Source organism: Lithobates pipiens, unplaced genomic scaffold (genome assembly GCF_037356315.1).
Source record: "Lithobates pipiens isolate NorthernLeopardFrog02 unplaced genomic scaffold, aLitPip1_a1.2 Scaffold_13, whole genome shotgun sequence".
Lineage (NCBI taxonomy): Eukaryota > Metazoa > Chordata > Amphibia > Anura > Ranidae > Lithobates > Lithobates pipiens.
Window position 1 is genome coordinate 39,392,873 of NW_027507718.1, and position 17,555 is coordinate 39,410,427.

Genomic DNA, 17,555 nt, shown 5'->3' on the forward strand with positions numbered 1-17,555 from the left:
GATGATTACTTTATTGCTTGGATGGATGAGTATTTTATTGCTGGGATTGATGAGTATTGCTGGGATGGGCACATATCAGTGCTGTGGGCACTACGCATCCAGCCCACAGTGCTGCAACACTTGATCTCTCCCCTCTCTGTACCGATCGGTACAAGGAGGGGAGAGAGGAACCAGACGTGATGCTGGTTTGTGGCTTAAAGTGATTGCTCCGTCATTTGACGGAGCGATCACGCGGTAAACGGCTGCTACCAGCGACCATTTACTGTGATCCGTGATGCACCGGGTCCTCGGGACACGGCGGTCACAGATATTCCTGGGTGAGCACACCAGGGGGCACGCAGAATCAAGATTCTGGGAGGACATCCATGGACGCCCTCCCAGAATAAGCTTACCGTGCTGTAGCCGTCTTTTGGCTATGGCCCAGTCAGGATGTGGTTAAACTACGTGGAGGGTTCAAGGATGTGGAATTCCCTTCCACAGGCAGTGGCCTCAGCAGGGGGGCATCAATAGTTTCAAAAAACGATCAGATAAGCACCTGAGCGACCGCAACATACAAGGATATACAATGTAATACATATAATCGCACACATAGGTTGGACTTGATGGACTTTTGTCCTTTTTCAACCTCACCTACTATACCTACTATCCTTCCTTCTCCTAAAACATTTAAACCAGAAATTTAAAGTTTTGTGTTTACTGACTCTTTAGGGTGTTTGCTGCAAATGACACCATGTCTATGTGATTTGCTTGCTGCATGCTTTAAAGAAGCTCTCCTCTGGATATCTATATGATCCCTCAATTAGATCTAGATTTAGATATCCTTAGATTTCCCTAAATACTAATATAAAAAGATTCAAGAAATTGAAAGCATATCTTGAGTCAAAACTTTTTTTTTTAAATATAGTTTTTGAGAGTAGGGTATAGGTTTCTGCGTCCTTTTGGGGAGATTTCTATTTACTTCATGTTTTGGAGACAAATTAGGAATCAAAAACAAAGACAAATAAATCTCTCTCTCTCTTTTAGACAATCGTCACCAGAAGAGGTGACCCCCATTTAAAACTCTTAATTTCTTCTATCACTGTCAATGGTCACCAAGACAAAAAAAATGGGTAAAATTTCAAAGCGAGGACATAGACAACTTTCAAAACTTGACAATTTCCCCATTCTCTATCCAAAACAAACAAAAAAAAGTTTAATAGTAAAAAGAAAAGTATTTAATGCGATCATCAGCTCCAGCTAGTGGTAAGAATGCAGTATTTTCCAGATTTACACATTTGACTTGAAAAGAAAATAGCCTAGTAACATTAGATTTTGCCCCAAATCGCAAAGAATGAATGTGTATGTAGTTTTACAGAATAAATAGTTTTACTAATTTCCTATAAATACACTCCTAAGTGTCCAATGCATTGGCACTAGATGTTTTTTTTACAGCATTATCATTTTTTTCACAGGCAATTTTTATTTTAAACATAGTGGGAGGTTAATTACTAAGGGCAAATCCACTTTGCACTGCAAGTGCACTTGAAAGTGAAGTCCCTGTAGATCCGAGGGGCACATACAAGGAAAATAAAAAAACAGCATTTTATCTTGCAAGTGATTGAATGATAAAATCAGCAGAGCTTCCACTCATTTCAGATCTACCCTTTAGATTTAGAGCGACTTCACTTCCAAGTGCACTTTCAGTGCAAAGTGGATTTGCCTTTCGTAAATAACCCCCAGTGTGTCTATGTTTTCCTTGTTAAATTTATGCATAAGAATGTACAATTTGGTTTCTGAAAAGAGCACAATTTTGTTTTTGTAAGATCTGCTAGGCAGTCTTTAGGCTCCAGGCAGAAGTAATAAGGTGCTGCGATAGATTTAAGGCAGGGGGCGGGTTCAGATGACCCTTTTCAAAGATGGTAGTGGCAAACACTATTTTGATTATATTTATTACGTTTTATGAGCACTTCGCGTTCCTACTTCACGCAAGCACTGGATTCAATTCAGCATTAGTTTGGGCTCTGTTTTTCCTGATTTCCAATCATATTCTCAGGGGGAGCCATGGGAGGGAGCATAGAAAGCCAATGGACTTGCAGCTCTAGTACTTCATACTGTTGCATTGTAAGCAATATTCAGAGCACAGCAGGACAGCATGAAGCAAAGAAGATGCTTTACTGAGTGCTTTGTGTGTATTGAGCCATTTGTCTCCATTACTGATTTCTGCCATTTGCTAACTTTTATTAGCTTTGTCAATTAGGCCTTTATTTTAGGTGTGCTTTAAGAGGTTTCTCTGTTGGAAGATACAGCTGACAAAGTCTGTACAAAACAAAGCTATTCTTCTATAACAAAACAGTTTTGCTTACAGGATCTGCTGAACATCATTAGGCAATAGACTCTTTCTTTCTTCAAAAAATATTTGAAGCTACTGATACCTGGAAAATCAGCCATCATTACCAATACCTCCAGCATTGTTTTGTTAAAAAATAAGTCCCATAAAGAGTATTGAATTCCTTATTTTCATAAATGGGACCTCCAGCCAAATTTTTTTTTTAGATGTTATCAGTTTACCGATTTCCCCTGGCCTGGGATTAATCTTAATGTCATCAGTGAATTCTTATTTCATTCTTCTGTTGTACATTCTTCTAAATCAATAGTGCAAAGCCATCTGTAGTTGGCCAAATTTCTCATCGACTGGGCTGGATGATGAGAGATATACTCATCTTTGTTATGAATGCCATACCACCAGAAAGGCTGTATTTCATATGGCACAGACAATGCTTTAGTGCAATGAAGGGATCATTATCTTTAACCAAATGCCAGAAATGGTATTGACTAGTCGAACTAGTCGCTACATGGCCAGTCACAGGCTCTTGGTCTCAGCATGGTTCACCCATACCCTATAATTATTCAACAATACATGCAGACAAAATCTTTTCTGAAACTCTTTTCTTTTTAATTCAACAAGCTTTATTGTCCATTGGCATTACATAACCATTCAGTCTGAAATAATATGTTATTCTCAATGAACAATAAAGTTCATTGATTTGAAAAGAAAATGTGATTATTACCTTTTCCTTGGTGAAAAGGAACGATCACTAGTTGCACAGATTTTCCAGCATATTAAGATGATCTTTGTAACTATGAGGTAATAATATAAAATATGCATGTACAGACATTTAAAAGAGTAAGTACAGTAAAACCTTGGATTGCGAGCATAATTAGTTCCGGAAACATGCTTGTAATCCAAAGCACTTGCATGCTCAAAGAGAATTTCCCCATAAGAAATAATGGAAACTCAGATGATTCATTCCAAAACCATTTATTCATAGGTCTTTCAATTTATAGTCCATATAAAAAGATTATAGCAATATGATGGCAGCCTCCATGAGGGGATTAGAAGCAAAATCCAGCAGGAGCTACAGAGTTTAAAAGAGAAGAGAGGCACCTCTAAGTGTAGCAATATGGTTACATTTAATGAAGGTACAACATTTAGCAACTCACAAACAGGCACATCTAAGTATGCAGGCATCCAGGGTAAAGCTATCCACAAAGACTATCCTCCGCACCGCCAACTCTCACCGCTGTCAGTCTGAAATCTTAACCGGGAAGACTACCCTGCAGTAGAGCGATCTGAAAGCGAGGCTTGAATCGCTTGTGGAGTGCAGTGTGGAAGTGATGACATTGATGGTGGAGCGGAGGATGGTCTATGTGGACAGCTTGTGGACAGCTTTACCCCGGATGCCTGCATACTTAGATGTGCCTATTTTAAACATCAACCATGTGAGTTGCTAAATGTTGTACCTTCATTAAATGTAACCATACTGTTATACTTAGAGGAGCCTCTCTTCTCTTTTATACCCAGTTGTGACATGACGCTACTTGTATATCAAGACATCGCTTGTATATCAAGTCAAAATTGATTACAAAATTTTGCTTGTCTTGCAAAACGCTCTCAAACCAAGTTACTCTCAAACCAAGGTGTTACTGGTGCATTCTTTCTTTGTGGATTGACACTTTGACACTAACTGCTGTAAGTTTACAACAAATCCTGAAATTACATTTTTGTGTTCTTTGGAAACTTCTTATAGCATCAAAATGTCAGCTATTGGTCTGCATTGGCTGGATCAACCAGTACTGAATCAGTTAGCAGACATTTTAAATTTATTGTTGAAAAATATTTTATTTTAATTACTGTGCAATCATCAGTTTAAAATGGCAATCTTTTTAAATCCCTCGCCAAACTCATAGGCATGCACAACATAGATTCTAAGGGCCTTATCTTAGCATGATGACACAATACATATCAATAGCAAACTGAATACTAGACCCTAGATATCTGGGGTTTAATAATGCAAGTTCAACCTGCATATTTCCTAAAGAGGTTCTAATCACTGCAACCTAATCTGGAACAACTGTTTCTAATTTTTATGAATTTGAAACTGTGGTAAATATAGGGGTGCATTTTGTTAATTTACAGTAAAGAGAATAATTACAGCATGTAAACTTTAAGTGTCATTTGTTCATATATATATAACTTTTATGCTTGTTTAATTACATAGAAAAAGTCAAAAGTCTCCATGGAGTGCGCTTACATTTTCATGTGGTTGTATTTATTTTATTCAGTAATATAGTATCTGCAAATTCCATAGGGATTTCTAGAGATAAACACAGATCAGTAATCTTGCTCCATCAAAATTTGTTTAGTTAAATGGATATCCACCATCTGGAACCCCATACCAGTCCCAGTTAACTTTCAATTTGCAGATTAAGCAACAAATACAGTGGGGTTGATTTCCTAAAACTAGGGAGTACAAAAGCTAGTGCAGCTGTGCATGGTAGCCAATCAGCTTCTAACGTCAGCTTGTTCAATTAGGCTTTGACAAATTACCTGGGAGCTGATTGGTTTCTTTGCAGAGCTGCATCCAATTTTGCACTCTCCAAGTTTAGTAAATCAACCCCTTTGTGTATTGTATGCAGTGTGAATTTACTTAGTAAAATCTAAAGGGCAAGTATGACACTTCGTTATATGGAGCAATGACCTCAGAAAGGGTTGTGAATAGCAACCTATAACTCCCTGAACCTACTGCAAGAAATAAAAAATGGTATCTCCATTGGTATCAAAAAGGTGTGGAGTGGAGCTCAGGGTTTTTCACAGGGGGCCACTGCACACCATACCTCCCAGCGTTGAAACTTGAAAAAGAGGGACAACCTATGAAAAAGAGACCCTGTGTGTGCCATGACAAAAAATAGGTGTGGCTATATTGCAATGAATAGGGGGCATGGCTTAACCTCCCTGGCGGTGATCCCGGGTCTGGCTCAGGTTGGGATTTTACTATCATAAGCGGTAACCCCGAGCCAGACTCAGGATCGCATCGCTGGATACAGGGAGAGGTTACTTACCTTGTCCCCTGGATCCAGCGATGTCCTCCGCGCTGTGTGATCGAGCTGTCCTCCACTCAATTCACACAGTGCCCGAATGCCGCCGAGCTCCGTTCCCTGCAATGTTATGGCACACGGGAGCGGAGATCGGTGCCAAATTCAAAAAAGTAAAAACACACAAAACACACACAGTACTGTAATCTTACAGATTACAGTACTGTATAAAAAAATACACATCCCCTTTGTCCCTAGTGGTCTGTGCAGTGCCCTGCATGCACTTTTATATTATAAATACAGTTTTTTCTGCCTGGAATTTGGAGATTGTCCATAGCAACCAAAAAGTGTCCCTTTATGTCAAAAGTAATTTTAGACCAACTAGAAAACAGCGATAATAAATTATAATCACTTGCAGAATTGAGCGATAGCGATTTGTGGGGAAATTCGTCATCAAACACTAAATCTAATGACAGCGACAATTCTGCAAATGAGCAAATTTCAGTGTTTTTGGATTTGATTGCATTATTGAATAATTTTTATTATTATTTATTATATTATAAACTTTATCATACCCGGGATGTCTGCTAGACTCTGGTTTGAACAGATTTAAGAGAGTTATTCCTAAGAATTACAGGACTACAATATAAAACGCCAAATTTCCATGCAAAATCATTTTACCGCTTTCAGCACCTAAAACCAGAATGAATCATACCACCAGGGATGTTAAAGGAGCATAGTTAGAGTCTGCCCCTACATACGACATTCACTGTATACATCTGTGATCCCTGTACCCCAAAAAACTCTGCAATCACTGTGCTATGAGTGACAGTCCTAAGGGAACAATAAAAACATGAAACCGAATATACACAGAGCATTACCACTTTGTCTGAGCCTACTTTAAAGGAGAAGTATAGCCAAAGCTGTTTTGGCTATACTTCTCCCATGGATCACAGGAGTGCAGTTCATTCTCCACTCCTGTGATCCAGTCCAGGCTCTGAAAAGATCCAAACCATATGGTCAGGATCCACCCAGATGCATGGACTGGCAGGGGACAGCTATAGCTGGGATCAGTGCTTCAGCCATCTAGGAGTATGACTGCTTTTTTTTTTAAAGCCATACTTCGCTTTTAAAGATACACTTTAGTTGCAAAAGTTTCAAACTACAGATCAACAAGCAATTGTTAACATAATAAACATTTTGGTCAGCACTAACAAATACAGAACATAGGGGTTAATTTACTAAAACTGGAGAGTGCAAAATCTGGAGCTGCTTCAGATTTTGTACTCTCTAGTTTTGGTAAATCAACCCCTTAGTGTATAGAGTGCAGGTGTGATGTCTATGTAACATACTGCATATGTATATTTCATAGCGTTACAGTACAGCCATTTTTTCTGAAGAAAACTACTCATTCAGTGTTTGCTATTGTAATTAGCTGTGATTGGCCACAGTTAATCACATGGTACAGATGGGCTGTGATTGGTCTTGTCTGTATCATATGATGACTGTGACCAATCACAGAGCTCATGAAAATAGTACACAATGAAAGGCACAAATCAAAGCCTTTCATTGTGTACAACTGTCATGTTATCTGCTGTGATTGGCCACAGTGGTCACATGGTACAGACAGAGGGCCAGTACAGTGATCTGTCATCTGCCCATGTTCGGTGGACATATCGCGATCCTGAGAGGATCATTCTCCCAGAACAACATTGCTCCCACCCAGCTATCATTTCACAATAGGCCAGGCAGGAAGGTGCTAATCTGCTAATCTTTTATCCAACCTTTTCATTATTACATTTGTTGTTTTGAAAGGTCAAAGTAAAGGAAAAGTAATTATAATAAATACAAATGTGGCTAACCAATCATTCTTTACATATTCCTAATACATATAAACCTTTTCACCATTTTTTTTGTGCAAAGAACATGAACTATCAAGTAAAAAAAAAACACCATTTAAAAAGGCAGAACCTTTCCAAATATCATAATTCCAGTACAAAAATTATATTTAGAAGATACAAAATAGGAATATTTCCATTTAGCTTCACTCTTTTCATAAAATAAATAAAATAAAAAATACAAGCAAAACAAGAGTAATGCCTAAAATGCAATTCCACTGGGGATAATACATTTTGCTAAACGTTTAACAACTTTACCGAATCTGAGAGCGGAACCTAAACCAAAATGTCTTTTAACAGAAATATTAAGCGGAACATTTTCCACTAGAATATGACAACATAATTGAAGTAATCTTCAATGTGATATCTGAGGCTAAATCCTCCACATCAGGATACATGAGAAAATAGCTGTACATTACTCCACTACTGTACACTAAAATGCTTCTATTGAGTAGGCCAATTCCAATGCCAAATGGAAGTCCTGATGTCATGTCTATGAAGGAACAATTACAAAAACAGTCTTTACAATAATAAAAGAGGAATATGAGCTAACAAATACACTGATTTATTTTTCTTATTTTTGTGTATATTCCAGGAAAGAAATAAGCATAATTACATAAATTAGTCAGGGATTATTTTGGTCCTTGGTTTTTAGTAACTCTAAAATATACTGCAATATTCACATATAAAATAGTACAGCACTCGCCCTAATCTATCAGAAACATGGCAATGAAACAACTAAATTAAAATGAATACATTTCTAAGCATATAAAATCATATAAATGAACGCATCAGAATTAATATAAGTGGGGACTACATGCTATTTGCCCTCCAAATGGGGCTTCAACAATGCATTCTTGTCCTGGATCTCGGCCCTCTATGCTACGCCTTCTGCCATGTTGAAGTATGCAGGATTCAGCTATGATCCTTTCTCAGTCTAAAAAATACAGGTGTATGTGCAAGAGCTAAGGCTCATAAAGCCATTATATCCATCCCATTTTACAACACTTATGTCATAATTCCAAAACTGCAGAGAAAACAACAAGGAGAGAAGCGCCTCTAACAGTAGACATTTAAAAAAAAACACTTTAATAGGCATACAGTTTATGCACTTACATTTTGAAGAAGTATTATGAGCATATCAGTCCCAAAAAGTCTAGATGACCGCTCCTGCTGACTGCTCCTTCTATCCGTGTTGTTTTGGCGTTGTCTGGGAGCCCCCCATAGAGAGTTAAATATTACACATGACCCCCATTCTTTGTATCCCCCCCTTTTTTCTCCTTCACAAAATAAAATATACTGCCCCTCCCCCTCCACCTTCCTTTCATTTAATTAATATAATTATATCATAATTCTTAATTTAATATTAAAATAAATATTACCCTTCTTTCACTTAAAAAAAACCTTCCCTTTTAAACCCTTGATATCATGTGACGTGTTTAGTTTACTCATTATGGTATGAATTTCTACAGAAGATCTAATTTATGGCTTTCATATTATCTCTCTCTTGCCATTGCTATATAAATATACTATATATATATATATATATATATATATATATATATATATATATATATATATATCTACTATTTATATGATTATCCTTTTTTTATGATTGATCTCTTCCCTTTTTACATAATATATTTATTACACTTTTTATATATATTTTATATATTTTTTTTTTATGTATATATATTTTCATATATATAGTTCACATAGTTGATGTAATCTTTTAAACAAATTGTTTTTTTTTAAATATATTGTTTTTGAAAAATAATGTTCTAAACATCCTTCATTAGTTTCTTTTAACCACTTCCCGACCGCCGCACGATGATGTACGTCGACAGAATGGCACGGGCAGGCATATGGGCATACCTGTACGTCCCTGCCTTCCCGCGGGTGGGGGGCCTGATCGGGCCCCCCCCCCCGGTGCCTGCGGCGGTCGGTAATCGTTCGGGATGAGGGGGCGGCCATTCATTCATGGCCACCCCCTCGCGATCGCTCCCGACGAATGAAATGGCAGCGTGACATCACTTCCTCTCCTGTAATGTAAACACAGGAGAGGAAGTGATGTAATCTCTCCTCGTGTCGGTCTTTTTCGTTCCGACACCAAGGAGAGAGGATCGGTGAGTTGCACCCAGCACTACACTTACAGTAGAACACACCAGGCACACTTTTCACCCCCCCGATCACCCCCCAATCACCCCTGCCCCCCCAGTCACAGTGACACCAATTGCATTTTTTTTTTATGCATTGGTGTCATTTGTGACTGTAATAACTGTTAGGGCAGTTAGGGTTAGCCCCCTTTAGCTCTAGGGTGCCCCCTAACCCCCCCAATAAAGGTTTAACCCCGTGATCACCCCCCGTCGCCAGTGTCACTAATAAGCGATCGTTTTTCTGATCGCTGTATTAGTGTCACAGGTGACGCTAGTTAGGCAGGTAAGTATTTAGGTTCGCCGCAGCTTTTTATAGCGTCAGGGACCCCCATATACTACCGCATAGCCCCCTGATTGCCCCCCAGTTAACCCTTTCACCAGTGATCACCATATAACTGTTACAGGTGACGCTGGTTGGTTAGTTATTTTTTTTTTGTTTCAGGGCACCCGCCATTTATTACCTAATAAAGGTTTAACCCCCTGATCACCCGGCGGGTGATATAAGTTTGAGGGTCAGATAAGGTCTGCGTCGCCCCAGCGTCAGGTTAGTGCCAGTACCGCTAAAACCCACGCGCAAAGCATACACCTCCCTTAGTAATATAGTGTCTGATCAGATCTATATTAGCGTTGCCAGCATTTTAGGTTTCCCAAAACGCATTGTTAGCGGGATCAGCCCAGATACTTGCTAGCACCTGCATTTAGCCCCTCCGCCAAGCCCAGCCCAGCCCACCCAAGTGCAGTATCGATCGATCACTGTCACTTACAAAACACAACACACATAACTGCAGCGTTCGCAGAGTCAGGCTTGATCCCTGCGATCGCTAACAGTTTTTTTTGTAGCGTTTTGAAACAGTCGCTGACAGGCTAGGTGCTTTTTTACCTGTGAGTCTCACTAGTGTACCCCTAAATTTAGAGCCCAAAATGGCAAAGCGAAGGTACACTAGTGAAGAGGCCTACACGTTTCTGAGCATGACAGATAGTGAAGAGGACGTCACTCATCTGTCAGATTCAGGCTCAGAATACGATCCTGTAGAGGACAGCGGCTCCATGACAGATAGCTCTGACGTCGGAGATGAGGCCCCTGTTAAGAACAGGTGTGCCCAATCCCGAATGTATTCTGTTGTTCAGGTGCAGAAACCGCAGGTCACTCGTATGGAGCAGAGACGTACTAGAGCCGCTCATCCTTCTGGTGAACTGGCAAGCACCAGCGGCCTAGTACACCCTGGGCCTACATCCAGCACTGCACTAACACGTGGTGACGTGACGAGTCCCATAAGTGCAGTTCAAGCTGGCGAGGTGGCAAGCACAAGTAGTGTCCCGCTGCCACCAAGAAGAAGACAAAGACAGGCCCGTCGTACCCATAGTGCCCTTCCTGCAGAATTCGCCAATCCTATTTGGGTGCCCACATCTTCTGCAGAACCCGTACTTCCCCCATTCACTGGCCAACCTGGCATTAACGTGGAAACAGTTGATTTTACGACACTTGACTTTTACTCACTGTTTTTCACCGAAGATCTCTTTAGATCTATTGTGGACCAAACCAATTTGTACGCTGGTCAACACATCGCCACTATTCCCCAGTACGCCCTTGCCAAACAATGGAAACCAGTTACGGTTTCCGAATTTAAAATCTTTCTGGGCCTCTCCCTCAACATGGGCATAACCAAAAAGAGTGAGTTGCGGTCATATTGGTCCACTGACCCAATTCACCATATGCGCGTGTTCTCTGCTTCCATGTCCAGGGCACGATACGAGATGATTTTGCGGTTTATGTACTTCAGCGACAATGAACTCTGTCGTCCTCGTGGAGACCCTGAATACGATCGGCTCTACAAAATTCGGCCCCTCATAAACCACTTCAACCAACGTTTTGCAGACTTGTTTACTCCCAATCAAGTTGTCTGCATTGATGAGTCCCTGATTAAGTTTTCTGGTCGCTTGTCATTCAAACAATACGTCCCCAACAAGCGTTCCAGATACGGGGTCAAGATGTATAAGCTCTGTGACAGGGCCACAGGCTATACACGTAGTTTCATGGTTTATGAGGGTAAAGATAGTCACGTAGAGCCGGAGAACTGCCCTGACTACATAGGAAGCGCTGGCAAGATAGTGTGGGACATGGTGTCACCCTTATTCGGAAAGGGGTACCACTTGTACGTGGACAATTATTACACAAGCGTGCCACTGTTTAGTCACTTGTTTGATCAGCAGATTGGAGCATGTGGCACCGTGCGACCTAATCACCGGGGCTTTCCCCATCGGCTTGTAGAGTCCCGTCTTAGGCTGGGGGAGAGAACATGCTTGCGCAGTAATAATTTGCTCGCTATGAAGTGGAGGGATAATAAGAATGTTTTCGTTCTTACCTCCCTTCATGCAGACACGACGGTCCAAATTCCTACGGCGACTGGTATTGTGGAGAAACCCCTCTGTGTCCACAAATATAACCTTAACATGGGAGGGGTGGACCTCAATGACCAGTTGTTGGCGCCGTATCTAGTTGCCCGTAAGGCCAGACGCTGGTACAAAAAAAGTCTGTTTATTTATTCCAATTGGCTATACTGAATGCTTATGTACTACACAAAGCTTCAGGACGGACTGGATCCTTCCTTAAATTCCAGGAGGATATCGTCAGAGCCCTTCTGTATCCAGACGGTTCCCCTACCAGATGCAGTAAGCCGGCTGCATGAGAGGCATTATTCTTATGTCATCCCGAGTACCCCTACCCAACGAGCCCCCCAAAGAAAATGTTGTGTCTGCAGAAAGCGCGGATATAGGCGTGACACCCGTCATTATTGTCCCCGCTGTCCTGACAATCCTGGTCTTTGCATTGGTGAATGTTTTGAACGCTACCATTCACTAGTTGAGTATTAGCGTAGGGTACAGCATTGCACAGGCTAGGCACAAGTTCACAGGGTCTCCCAAGATGCCATCGCATTTTGAGAGACCCAAACCGCTGGAACCGTTACAACAGAAGTGTTAAAGTTACATAAAAAAGTGTTTAAAAAAAAAAAAGTAAAAAAACCAAAAAACCAAAAAAAATATAAAATAAAAAAAGCAAAAATAGTTGTCGTTTTATTGTTCTCTCTCTCTCTATTCTCTCTCTATTTTTCTGCTCCTTTGTACTGTATTCTATTCTGCAATGTTTTATTGTTAACCATTTTTTGTTTTCAGGTACGCCATTCAGCTGTAGCGTGGATTTATTTATCTTGACAGCAACAGCGTTTGCTCCCACGATACGTAAAGCCACGACTCCAGCGCTGTCGGAGGTGATTTCACCACCACAGTTAAAAAAGAGCATATATGCCGAAGCATGGGGGCATAAGGGGTGGAGGAGCGATCTGCTCCTACCTTTTGCGGGAGGATGCCCCCATGCTTCGGCATATATATATATATTAGGCACAGATTGTGTTAAATGTGTTATTTTTTGCTATTTTTTTTTTGTATTTGCTTTGCAGGTATGGTACGTCTTACTGTTATACTGTAATGTTACTTTGTTTTATTGTTAACCATCATTTGCTTAGCAGGTACGCCATTCAGTTGCAGCGCGGATTTATTTATCTTGACAGCAACAGCGTTTGCTCCCACGATACATAAAGCTGCGACTCCAGCACTGTCGGGGGTGATTTCACCACCACAGTTAAAAAAGAGCATATATGCCAAAGCATGGGGGCATAAGGGGTGGAGGAGCGATCTGCTCCTACCTTTTGCGGGAGGATGCCCCCATGCTTCGGCATATATAAATGGTGCATGTATGCCCACCATTAAAAGTGGGTGGATGAAGGGTGGTATCTAATGGTGGGCATACCCACCGATCAATATTTTTTTTCGTTCAGCCCACAGGCTGCATGAAAAAAAAATTACAATATATACATTATTATTTATTTATTTTTTGCACAAAGTTGTCATTAAATGATATATTGCTCAAACATGCCATGGTTATATGTAAAATTACACCCCAAAATACATTCTGTTGCTTCTCCTGAGTACGGGGATACCACAAGTGTGAGACCTTTTGGGAGCCTAACCGCGTACGGTACCCCAAAATCCAAGCACCACCTTCAGGATTTCTAAGGGTGTAAATTTTTGATTTCATTCCTCACTGCCTATCACAGTTTCGGAGGCCATGGAATGCCCAGATAGCACAAAATCCCCCCAAGTGACCCCATTTTGGAAAGGAGATACCCCAAGCTATTTGCCGAGAGGTATGGTTAGTATTTTCTTTTGCAGACCTTCATTTTTGTCACAAAGTTTTGAAAATTGAAAAAAAAGAAAAAAAATATACATTCTTTTTTTTTCTTCATTTTCAAAAACAAATGAGAGCTGCAAAATACTCACCATGCCTCTCGGCAAATAGCTTGGGGTGTCTACTTTCCAAAATGGGGTCATTTTGGGGGGTTTTGTGCTATTTTGGCATTTTATGGCCTTCAAAACTGTGATAGGTAGTGAGGTGTGAAATCAAAAATTTACACCCTTAGAAATCCTGAAGGCGGTTCTTGGTTTTCGGGGCCCCGTACGCGACTAGGCTCCCAAAAAGTCCCACACATGTGGTATCCCCGTACTCAGGAGAAGCAGCAGAATTTATTTTGGGGTGTCATTTCACATATGCCCCTGGCATGTGTGAGCAATATATCATTTAGTGACAACTTTGTGAAAAAAAAATAAAAAAAAATAAAAGTCTGTAATTTTCCCGCAACTTGTGGCAAAATATAAAATATTCCATGGACTCAACATGCCTCTCAGCAAATAGCTTGGGGTGTCTACTTTCTAAAATGGGGTCATTTGTGGGGGTTTTGTGCCATCTTGGCATTTTATGGCCTTCAAAACTGTAATAGGTAGTGAGGCGTGAAATCAAAAATGTACGCCCTTAGAAAGCCTGAAGGCGGTTCTTGGCTTTCGGGGCCCCGTACGCAGCTAGGCTCCCAAAAAATCCCACACATGTGGTATCCCCGTACTCAGGAGAAGCAGCAGAATTTATTTTGGGGTGTCATTTCACATATGCCCATGGCATGCGTGAGCAATATATCATTTAGTGACAACTTTGTGGAAAAAAAATAATAATAAAAAAGTTTGTAATTTTCCCGCAACTTGTGGCAAAATATAAAATATTCCATGGACTCAACATGCCTCTCAGCAAATAGCTTGGGGTGTCTACTTTCTAAAATGGGGTCATTTGTGGGGGTTTTGTGCCATCTTGGCATTTTATGGCCTTCAAAACTGTAATAGGTTTTGAGGCGTGAAATCAAAAATTTACGCCCTTAGAAAGCCTTAAGGCGGTTCTTGGCTTTCGGGGCCTCGTACGCAGCTAGGCTCCCAAAAAATCCCACACATGTGGTATCCCCGTACTCAGGAGAAGCAGCAGAATTTATTTTGGGGTGTCATTTCACATATGCCCATGGCATGCGTGAGCAATATATCATTTAGTGACAACTTTGTGAAAAAAAAAAAAAAAAAAGTTTGTAATTTTCCCGCAACTTGTGGCAAAATATAAAATATTCCATGGACTCAACATGCCTCTCAGCAAATAGCTTGGGGTGTCTACTTTCTAAAATGGGGTCATTTGGGGGGGTTTTGTGCCATCTTGGCATTTTATGGCCTTCAAAACTGTAATAGGTAGTCAGGCGTGAAATGAAAAATTTACGCCCTTAGAAAGCCTGAAGGCGGTGCTTGGTTTTCGGGGCCCCGTACGCAGCTAGGCTCCCAAAAAATCCCACACATGTGGTATCCCCGTACTCAGGAGAAGCAGCAGAATTTATTTTGGGGTGTCATTTCACATATGCCCATGGCATGCGTGAGCAATATATCATTTAGTGACAACTTTGTGAAAAAAAAAAAAAAAAGTTTGTAATTTTCCCGCAACTTGTGGCAAAATATAAAATATTCCATAGACTCAACATGCCTCTCAGCAAATAGCTTTGGGTGTCTACTTTCTAAAATGGGTTTTGTGCCATCTTGGCATTTTATGGCCTTCAAAACTGTGATAGGTAGTGAGGAGTAAAATGACATATGTATGCCCTTAGAAATCCTGAAGGCGGTGCTTGGCTTTCAGGGCCCCGTACGCGGCTAGGCTTCCAAAAAGTCGACCACATGTGGTATCCCCGTACTCAGGAGAAGCAGCAAAATGTATTTTGGGGTACAATTCCACATATAACCATGGCATGTGTGAGCAATATATCATTTAGTGACAACTTTGTGTAAAAAAAAAAAAAATTTTTTTTTTTGTCATTATTCAATCGCTTGCGGCAAAAAAATAAAATATTCAATGGGCTCAACATGCCACTTATCAATTTCCTTAGGGGGTCTACTTTCCAAAATGGGGTCATTTGGGGGGGTTTTGTACTGCCCTGCCATTTTAGCACCTCAAGAAATGAGATAGGCAGTCATAAACTAAAAGCTGCGTAAATTCCAGAAAATGTACCTTAGTTTGTAGATGTGACAACTTTTGCGCAAACCAATAAATATACAGTTATTGACTTTTTTTTTACCAAAGACATGTGGCTGAATACATTTTGGCCTAAATGTATGACTAAAATTGAGTTTATTGGATTTTTCTAATAACAAAAAGTAGAAAATATCATTTTTTTTCAAAATTTGCGGTCTTTTTACATTTATATTGCAAAAAATAAAAATCGCAGAGTCAGTCAAATACCTTTAAAAGAAAGCTCTATTTGTGGGAAGAAAAGGACGCAAATTTCGTTTGGGTACAACATTGCATGACCACGCAATTACCAGTTAAAGCAGCGCAGTGCCAAATTGTAAAAAGACCTCTGGTCATTTACCAGCAAAATGGTCCGGTCTGAAAGTGGTTAATGGTTTATTTTTGCACCTGCATGTGTTTTTTTATTCATTGCCTTTCACTACATGTTGGCCCGTTCTTAATCTAGTTCTAATTAGTATGGCCTGTCCTCTGGCAATTATTCTCCTCCCCTCCCGAGTCCACCCCCCCCCCCCTTATAATGAGCCTATGCAGTCCCCTCCTCTATGTCTGTTGAAAAAGGAACACGGCTTGTCATACGATCACAGCGCAAAATGCTCAGGAAACACGTCGACTATTGGTGACGCCATCTCCCTGCTGCCATCCTTGCACTGCCCTGAGTTGCAAGCCTTGTTCTGATCATCGAGTTCCTCCACAGCAGCCGGCATCCATCCACACAGAGTGACGCTCTCAGAGACAGTGCCGGAGCAACATGGATGGAGGGAGCAGTCAGCAGGAGTGGCCACCTAGACGTTTTGGGACCGATATGCTCATAATACTTCTTCAAAATGTGAGTGCATAAACTGTATGCCTATTAAAGTATTTTTTTTAAATGTCTACTCTTAGAGGTACTTCTCTCCTTGTTGTTTTCTCAACATCTTATTTATACTGGCCCTAGAACCTCTGGCTGTCCGGGCATATCCAGACATCCACAGCCTTGAACTTGCTGAAGTGCATCATATCACATGCAGTATCTCACAAAAGTGAGTACACCCCTCATATTTTTGTAAATATTTTATTATATCTTTTCATGTGACGACACTGAAGACATTACACTTTGCTACAATGTAAAGTAGTGAATGTACAGCTTGTATAACAATGTAAATTTGCTGTCCCCTCAAAATAACTCAACACACAGCCATTAATGTCAAAACTGCTTAATGAAAGATTTCTGAGACTTTATGTAAAGACAAATTATTGCAAGTTCTCTCAGCTGAAGACAAGAAAATCCTGGAATACAATTCAAGTAACACTGTACTTCTAGATGCAGTTTTCAAACAAGAGAAATACACATTTATTCCACTAGAGGGCACTGCAGGGGGAAGGCTCCAGTTTAATTTACTTGTGGGCTCCACCTTTTACCTCCTACAGTTGGGTGAATACAGTAGATCTATCAGACCTTAATTTATAGGTAAGAGGGTTTAGGTAAGATAGGTAAGAGAGTTTATCTTTGTAACCTTTAAATAATTACTACTGATGTTCTCCACCATCGCAGCATCATTTTTACCTATAATCTGGTCAGTAAATTGTTTTTTTCTTTTCCTCCTCTCTGTAAAATGCTGAGACCAAGATCTGGAGTTTGGAAATATTTTCACAGTGCAATTTCTACTGAGAGCAAAGCTGCAATTTGCAAATATTGTGAGAAGAAATATTCTTTTCCGCATGCTACAAAAATGA

General features: G+C 40.3%; 1 protein-coding gene across 1 annotated transcript in view; it reads right to left on the minus strand.

Annotated features, from left to right (window-relative positions):
- Positions 1-17,555, minus strand: part of GLIS3 (GLIS family zinc finger 3) — a 535,482-nt gene that overhangs the window by 227,802 nt on the left and 290,125 nt on the right. The gene's annotated exons all lie outside the window — the stretch shown is intronic.